Genomic DNA, 9035 nt, shown 5'->3' on the forward strand with positions numbered 1-9035 from the left:
TCAAAAAATGATACTTAAACTAGAGATGATGATCAAACATTGAATGGTCGTTGGTTCATGTGGAGTCTTGAGAATTAAGATTCACGAACTGATTGGATGTAATCCATGTTCTTGCTAGTTAATAATGAGACCCCAATGTGACATGATTGATGGGTGTGAGAATGATTGTAGAAATGAAAAAATGTTTTTCAAGGTGTTAATACAAGACACATGCATCGTATTACATTCGTAATATGTTGCTGAAATGCATATATTTGCTTAATACAAAGATAGTAATTAGTGAATCTTTATTATTTTTCAATTCAAATACGTGTCCTACTCCTCTTATTAGCATTCTTACTGAGAATAAATTGAATGGGGATAATATTTGAGAATGGAAATAGAACTTGTTGATAGTTCTCAGTTGTGAGAAACACAAATTTGTCTTTGACAAACCTTGCCCACCTGAAGCTCAGTCTAAAGTGATAAATCACTGGAGATATTCTAACTTGATTGTTTGATTTTATATGTTAGAGAGCATGAGTAGTGTGCTGCAAAAGCAACACGAGAATTTTTGTACTACTAAAGAGATCATGAAAAATTTAGAGGATTTGCTCGGAGGCCAAGCTGCATTGGCTCGATACTCTACTATTACAAATTTGATGAACTCTCAGTAGAAACCTGACACTATGGTCAAAGAACATATGCTTAAGTTTATGGGATTCTTTGCGAAAGCGGAGGACAATGGGGTTGAACTAGACGTCAACACTTAAATTAAAATAGTGTTCAAATCCTTGACCAATGAGTTCACTGGCTTTAGGACTGCTTACAACTTGGGGAACAAGTCACTTAATTTGACTTAACTTGTGAATGAATTATAATCCTATAAGTTGATGCTGAATGGTGGTAAGCTAGTTCAGGAGAAACCTGAGACAGAATTAGCTCTGGGCCCCTTGACCTCTAAGGGAAACAAAAAAGCTAACGGAAAGATGAAATCGACTAAGTCTTTGGTTCCACCTCGTGTGGATAGGAAGAAGGCTATGAAGTCAAAGGATCCTACAAAGATCAAAATTTTCTTCTACAATAGGAAAGAGCACTTTAGATCAGACTGCAAAGAGTATTTGGATTACCTAGCCGAAACGGTAAAAGGTATGAAAATATTTGTGGTTAAAGCTTGATTAGTGGAAGAATCAATTGAAAATTGAGTTATTGATTCTAGAGCCACTAACCATGTGTATGTCTCTTTAAAGGGGTTCAATGAAACAAGAAGTCTACGTGACAGGATCCTCTCGTTGCAGACCGAAGATGGAAGCTAGGTTTCAGCTGAAGCAGTAGGAGAATTTTTTTTACATTTTGATAATTTTAGGAAGATTGTTTCAAAGAATGTGTTTTATGTCCTTCATTTTGAGAGGAACTTAATTTTTGTAGAATGTTTATTTAATATCGATTATTACGTGGCATTCAATAAAGAGATTACTATTCACATAAATCATTCTTTGATCTATAATGGATGGATGTAAGACAATCTCTATTTTACTAAACCAAATAACTACTTGATGCTTTAAATTGAAGTGGTAAATAAGAAGCTTAAAACTTCTCATTTTAATAAGGGGTAGCTATGGCACTTAATACTTAGTCATATTAACCAAAAAAATATTCACTAGACTTGTGAAAGACGTGCTGGAACGCTAGTATGCCCCGTGGTGTAGTAGAAAAATTATTCCAACAATCATCAACCATGGATCCATGTACAAGGAACAAATTCAAGTTGAAACAGGGTCAGAGATATACCTTTTCGATCTGATCCCCTTGCGTGTTTTTGATTTCAAGTCACAACAAATCTGTCTCGGCCTTTATGTAGTCCACCCATTCAAAGAACAAACAACAAAATTCTCTTGTACTTTTTAGGGAGAGTTTTCAGAACGACTACTAGACCTTTTCTTTTCTTTTCTTTGGTAACCTACACACACAGGGGATTCACATCCTTTTTCTTTAATATAACATGATAATAAAAATAGAACTATTCATTTTCCTTTTATAGAAACATATGGAAAGTTTTAAAATATTATATTATTTCCAAAAGAATATCAATTTCCATATTTTTATATTTGACTGAAATTATTATAACTATTTATATTAATAATTTCGATAAACTATATTAGGTTAATATTATATGAATCAAATTCATATATTAATTTTAACTATGTTCTTTATTTATGTACAACAAGTTTGTACATATAATGCATGCAATATTTAACTATCAAATTAAATTAATTAATTTAACTCATGTGATAGCTAAATACAATACCAACTGTGTTTGAATTTTGTTCGCTTCAACCATAGGGTGTGACCCTGTAGGCTCTTGTAATGTTCGTAGTAAGACTAGAACATTTCTAATGTTATAAGAAATGATTGGCATCTAGTAATGCATCATCGCTACCCAAGTTACAAGAAGTCATGATTTGACATAACATTTATGTGATAAAATTTTCATGTATTATATCTGTAACATCCCAAAAATAGGGGGCTAGTAGAATCGGGTTTGAGAATCAAGAGAGAAAGTGGTCATGCTCTAATTTTTTTATATTATCTATGCGTTTTTAGGAAATAAATGAGGTATTGTTTTTTTTTGGATAAGTGCTAGTGAAACGCTCCTTGAAACCCAATCAAATCCCTTCTTTCGTAGTAAGACTAGAACATTTCTAATGTTACAAGAAATGATTGGCATCTAGTAATGCATCATCGCTACCCAAGTTACAAGAAGTCATGATTTGACATAACATTTATGTGATAAAATTTTCATGTATTATATCTGTAACATCCCAAAAATAGGGGGCTAGTAGAATCGGGTTTGAGAATTAAGAGAGAAAGTGGTCATGCTCTAATTTTTTATATTATCTATGCGTTTTTAGGAAATAAATGAGGTATTGTTTTTTTGGATAAGTGCTAGTGAAACGCTCCTTGAAACCCAATCAAATCCCTTCTCTCGCACCATTTTTATTATTTTGCTAATTTTGCATCAAACCCTAGTATGTGACACGCCTTATTTTTGAAATAAATATTGCAAAATTATTTTAAGAATGACGAAATAGCCCAGTGGTTAGAAGAAATATGAAAAAGCATGGAAATTAGATTAAGGTCCCAAGTTCGAATCTTTTCCTTTGAAAAATAATTAAATTTTGCAAAATCCTTTTTTTTTTGGTGTCGTCCATACTCTTGTAAACCTAGGTATAAATATTATTTTTAACAAGTTTGACCCGCATTTAATCATATTTCCTCCACCCTAGCCGTCCCTCCCTTCTCCTTTCCTCCTCTCTTCCTTGATCTTCAATTTTACTTTCTTTCTCCATTGTTGACATCGCCGATAACACCTAGTTTTATAAATTTTTTTCTTTTCTTTTTACCATAAGATTTTGCATCATCTCCTCTATCATATTGCTTACATTTTTCTCTATTTAAATTAGCCCAAATCTAAAATCATGAGTCTCCAAGATCGATTCCTAATGTTGCCAAGAAGTGTCATTGTCTCCCATAGCATCAACTTGTGTAAGATCTGTTTCTCTCTTGTTTTCTTGCTAAATATTGATAAATAAAAACATAAATCTAGACATAAATTTCTAGATCTGGAATTTGGGTTTTTTTAAAGATTTAATGGGTGTTGTTCCAGCTTTTTAATCAATTCAAAATGTGGTTTTAGATGAGCCCCAAAATTGCCCACCGCAGTTAGTGGTGTGTGCACCTATGGGTAAGAAAGGGGGTTTTTTCTTTAATTCATTCTCATCTTTTTCCAGTATGATTTTGGGTTCTTGAACCACCCCTAATCAGTCTTGGAACATGTTTTAATTAGAAAAAAATCGTTCTAGACCAATCGGCAATTTGGATCTAACAATTCGGGAAGCGTAAGTGTAGGTAATTGTAAACTAGTTAGTTGTTTCGACTTAGATTTTGGGAAAAGGTTATGGATTGATTAAATGGAGGATTTTAATCAAGGTTAGATACTGACTTTCTAATAATTAAATGTGTTAGGTGCTGACCCAAACGCTCTAAATCAACAGTAAAACTGAAACACGTTCACTCGTACGATTTGCATCAAAACTGTGTAAGAAATCTAATTTGTTTGGATTTGAAAAAAAGGTGTAATTGTGATAATTTGATCGAACCCATAATTGGGTGTTTAGGGGCTGTTTAAGGGGTGTATTAATTGAGTTCTATATTGATTTTTTAATAAAATTTAATTTAGGTCATTTTTAAAGTTTATGAGAGAAACCTCAAGATTCGCTACTGTGCTGCAAAAGAGCATAAATAAGGTGTTGGATCTAAACTATAAAAACTTAGTTGGTAATTATATTTATTTTGATTGAATAGATGATTTAGATTGCTTATTGGGCTTGGCTTAATAGCTAAGTAATTAAATTTGTAAGTGACCGAATCAAATATGTTACAACCCCTAACTATTTGACATGGTAGCTTTGTTGTTAGTTTGACTAAATGATTGATTGATTGATTGATTGATTGATTGATATTGTCATGAATGTTTGGTTAGTTTGATAAATTTTTGGATTGTATGTATGGCATGATTATGAATTAAATAAGGCTTATGCATCATATATTCGTGTAGGTGATTTGTTATGATATGTTCTAAAGACTGCTATACATGCACACAAAGAAAAGTTGTAAATGAACATGAAATTGTGAATTGTTGAATGATACCATTTTATCGGTAAATTGAAAGTTGGAATATTATTTCCATTCAGTGAAAGTATTTGATAATTGAGGGCATATGTTGAAAATTTCAATTAAATGTGAAAGTATGATTTATGGTTATATATGAGATTTTATGACATATTGCATGTGCATTGGGGCGGGTTATTTTGTGGTTGACGGAGGAGTTCCATGGAGTACTGGAGGCATATTAAGTATACATTTATGCGTAGTTAGTGCACTGCACCTGGAGTATCGAGGGGATTGGCGATTTTATCACATTATATGTTATTCGGCAGATTTTCTAAATTTATGTTATACGGTGGTTTCTACCACATTGAGCTTTGCTTGCATACGTTGGAGTTAGGCAGACGGGTTTTGGGGAACTCTTGGTGTGTAGCAGATGGTTGGGCTAGGAACCTTTTTGCATTGCATTATGCTCATGACATACTCGAATGTTATTGATTTATGCTATGTATTGTATTGTGTTGTATTGAATGATAACAAAATTAATGAGTGACACTCAAGTAAATGATTCTCCATGCTCATACATCATTTGACATCAATTTGATAATGACTGTGTAATGATATGAAATTTCAATGATGGTTCGGTGTTCTTCTATTAATGTTAATACGTTTCTCTGTATTTAATATTTATGACTGTTTGATTAATTGTTCAACTCACACTAAGCTTTCATAAGCTCAACCCCTCATAGTGTTTAACTTTTCAAGTAAACCTCAAAAATAGGACCAGACCCGACATATGGAGAATCAAATTGGAACCCAAATTATTTTTAATAAGTATTATTAAGTCTCTATTGGTTTTGGTTTGTAATTTTTAATTATTTAAGGTCTGTGGTTTGGTAATTTTTCATTTGGGGATTTTTGCATGCATGGATTTCTCAAGCATAAAACTAAAAAACGCATGGTGTTTGACGTAAGTAAAATTTGACATTGATCCCTATATTCTGCTGCATTGCAAAAAACCGTTTTTGAAAAAAAAATCAATAAGGTGACTAGATTTGCAAAATGACTTAAAAAATGGTTTTTTCCGATGCATTAGTTTAACATCAAGTTTTTACAAAGAAGAGTGACAAGCAAACAGTTTTGCTAAAACAACACTATCAACAATAAAATGAATCTTAAGTAAAGTTGACATAATAAAAGAATGTTTTAAACTAACACAAAAGTACAACGACAATTTTTCTCTAAAATAAGTTTATTGAAGGTCTTCAAAAGTAATGTAAGTTAGCTTAGCCATTTCGTTTTAAACTAAGGGACATAGGTTCAAGTCTCCACACTCTCCATCATTTTGTTTAATTTTTTTTTCCAACTTTAGTGGTCAACATTGGAAACACAAAAGTATAGACTTTTTTAGCACCTTTTGAGCCAGAATTCATGCAGTTTCGTAGGAAATTTGGTCGAAATTCGCACTTTAATTATAAAATAATTAATTTGAACTTAAATTATTAACATATTGAATTTTAATTATTTTTATAATAAATTTTCAAAAATTTGGTTTATTTTCGACAGTTTTGCACAAAATGTGAAAATTGGCTCGACAGACACCTCGAAATGCTTGAACTGTCGGTCCAAGGGAAAGATTAAATATTTTTTCTAGCCAAGGTTGTTCCAAATGATTATCATCTTATATACTTTATATTTAATTTTTATCCAAGTTAAATTGGGTTAAAAATTAATATAAAGCTTGAATGAGAAATTGGTCGAGTGTGCTAAGCATTGAAGACTGATCCAATAGGAAAATATCCACCCCAATAAGCTGACCCAATTACCTTATTTAGTTGATTAAATTAATTACAAAATAGCCCCCAAGTTTCCTTAAAATCTTATTCAAACCCCTCCACTTTATGTGCCTTTAAAGATTTGCCCCAAGCTAAATTTAGCAAAGTTTGAAACATTCAAACTTTGGTACATGTGTGGCCGGCCAAGGGGAGTGTGTGGCTGCTCATTATTTTGTATTTTTAGCAGCCACTCCCACCTATAAATAGCCCATTTCACCTATTTATTCAACACACCTCTCATCCTACACATCTCTCTCTCTTTCACTCACTTTCTGTCCCTTTGATCCCATTTTCCACCTCTACTTTCCTTTGCCGATTTCCCTCTTGGAAACGAGCCCTTCAACCACCTTGGGTAGCAGAATTCAAGTGCTTATAGAAGCCTCAGTTCAATAGATTGAGCTAAGAAGGAGGAGCGGAGCAAACTAGTTTGGCTTCGAAGAAACACCAGATTTGATTCTAGTTACTTATCCTTTAACTTTCCTTGTTGTTGTTATGAAAATTTCTATGAATATATGTTATATTGTTATTCTAAATTTAATTCACATGCCTTAAATTTAATTCATGTTAGGTTGATTGCACTTTGTCTACTTAAGTTATTAAAATCATGTTTGTGTTGTTATAGGTCTTGGTAAATTGTTTGATTAAGTAAAACCATGATTATGTTATACTTGCATTATAATTGTAAGGTAACTAATGAATTAATTATTAATCGTATTTAAATTGTAATTAATTGACACAATACTTAATCAGTGCATGTTTAATCTTCTAAGGTAGCTGAAGGTTAAATTAGTGATGGTATTAAACAGTACATTAGCCTTGCATAACTTGCAAGATTGTTGTGATTAAACTGTTTTAATGTAGGAATATGTTGTTACTTCACTTAATCTTTTACTTTCTTATTAAAATTGATTAATTATTTGAATTAGCATAGTAATATGTTCAAGAGATTAGCTAATTTAGTAAGTCTGTATGTGCTATAGTTAACAAATTACCAAGTTGCCGTGAATTTATTCGTAACAACATTAACATTGTTTTAGTAATATTAAGTTAAGAAATGTAATTGATCTAACACAATTATGTCATATTGATGAAACTTATTTTTCAGAAATCGTGCTTTGGAGTTTTTTTCTTTAAATTTTTCTTAGTTAATTTACTTAGTTAAAATCTAGTTTTATTAAACCCTTTTTCAAATGAAAAGATTTTCCTTCACCAAAGTGTTTTTAATTGCATTTCATAAGTATTTATTTGCACAGTCCCTGTGGGTACGATAACTCTACATGTACTTGTCACTTTATTACTTGTGATTGTGTACTCTTGCACATTTCCATCGTTCCAAGTTTTTGGCGTCGTTGCTGGGGACTGTTTTAAACAAAATTATTTTTGAAGTTGCTAATTTTGCATTTTGGTCTATTTTTTCTGTTAAATTTTAATTCCAATATTTTTTTCTGTGTGTTTTTTCTAGGTGTTTTACGAGTATTGATCAAATTAATTGACATACTCCTTATAGACCCTGAAATTGAAAGAACTTTCAGACAAAGGAGAAGACAAGCGAACCAAAGAAAGGTCGAAGAGATGACTTTCGAGAATTAAAACCAAAATCAATGTGGAGCATTCGCTAATAATACTCACAATCCGATCATTGTTGCTGATGATAGAGACTACTCCATTCGACAATATGCCATTCCTCTCTTCAACAAGCTCAATCCGAGTATTGTAAGACCTAAAATTGAGGTACCATAATTCTAACTAAAGCCAGTCATGTTCCAAATGTTGCAAAATATGGGTCAATTTAGTGGGATGATACTAAAGATCCACATCTTCATCTTCGGCTACATGGAAGTGAGTGACTCATTTAAACTAGCAGGGGTGGCTGAGGATGCCTAGAGACTAAGATTATTCCCACTCCTTAAGAGATAGAGCACGAGCATGGTTGAACTCTCTATCGTCTGGTTCCATAACTACATGGCAAGAGTTGGTTGAACATTTCCTAATGAAATACTTTCCTCCATCTTTGATCGCCAAGATCTGAAATGAAATCACTTTATTTCAACAACTTGACAAAGAATCTTTATATGAGGCATGGGAGCGGTTCAAGGAGTTATTACGAAAGTGCCCTCACCATGGTATTCCTTATTGCTTTCAAATTGAGACTTTCTATATTAGTCTTAACGATCATACTAGAATGATGGTGGATGCTTCAGCATATGGAGCCTTTCTTTCTAAGTCTTACAACAAAGCTTACAAGATTATTGAAAGAATTTCCAACAATAACTATCATTGGCCAATCAACTGAGCAGCCTCAAGAAGATGAGTAGCAAGAATACATGAAGTTGATGTGCTTACTTATTTGACAACTCGAGTATTCTCTTTGTCTTCTATGCTTAAGAATATAATTGTTAATGGTTTCAATGTTAATCTGATAGGTCAGCAACCAAACCAGTTTAAGAATATCTCTTGTGAATACTATGGAGATGGCCCTTTCTTTGAAAATTCTCTATCAAATCAAGAGTCAAAATATTACATGGGAAATCAGAATTGGAATGGTCCGCAATA

General features: G+C 32.4%; 1 non-coding gene across 1 annotated transcript; it reads right to left on the reverse strand.

Moving 5' to 3' along the window:
• Positions 1-8502: 8502 nt before the first annotated feature.
• LOC121215150 (small nucleolar RNA R71) lies at positions 8503-8609 on the reverse strand. Its single transcript, XR_005910879.1, has one exon. It is a non-coding gene; the product is annotated as a small nucleolar RNA R71 (small nucleolar RNA).
• Positions 8610-9035: the final 426 nt, after the last annotated feature.

This window comes from Gossypium hirsutum, chromosome D02, assembly GCF_007990345.1.
Source record: "Gossypium hirsutum isolate 1008001.06 chromosome D02, Gossypium_hirsutum_v2.1, whole genome shotgun sequence".
NCBI lineage: Eukaryota > Viridiplantae > Streptophyta > Magnoliopsida > Malvales > Malvaceae > Gossypium > Gossypium hirsutum.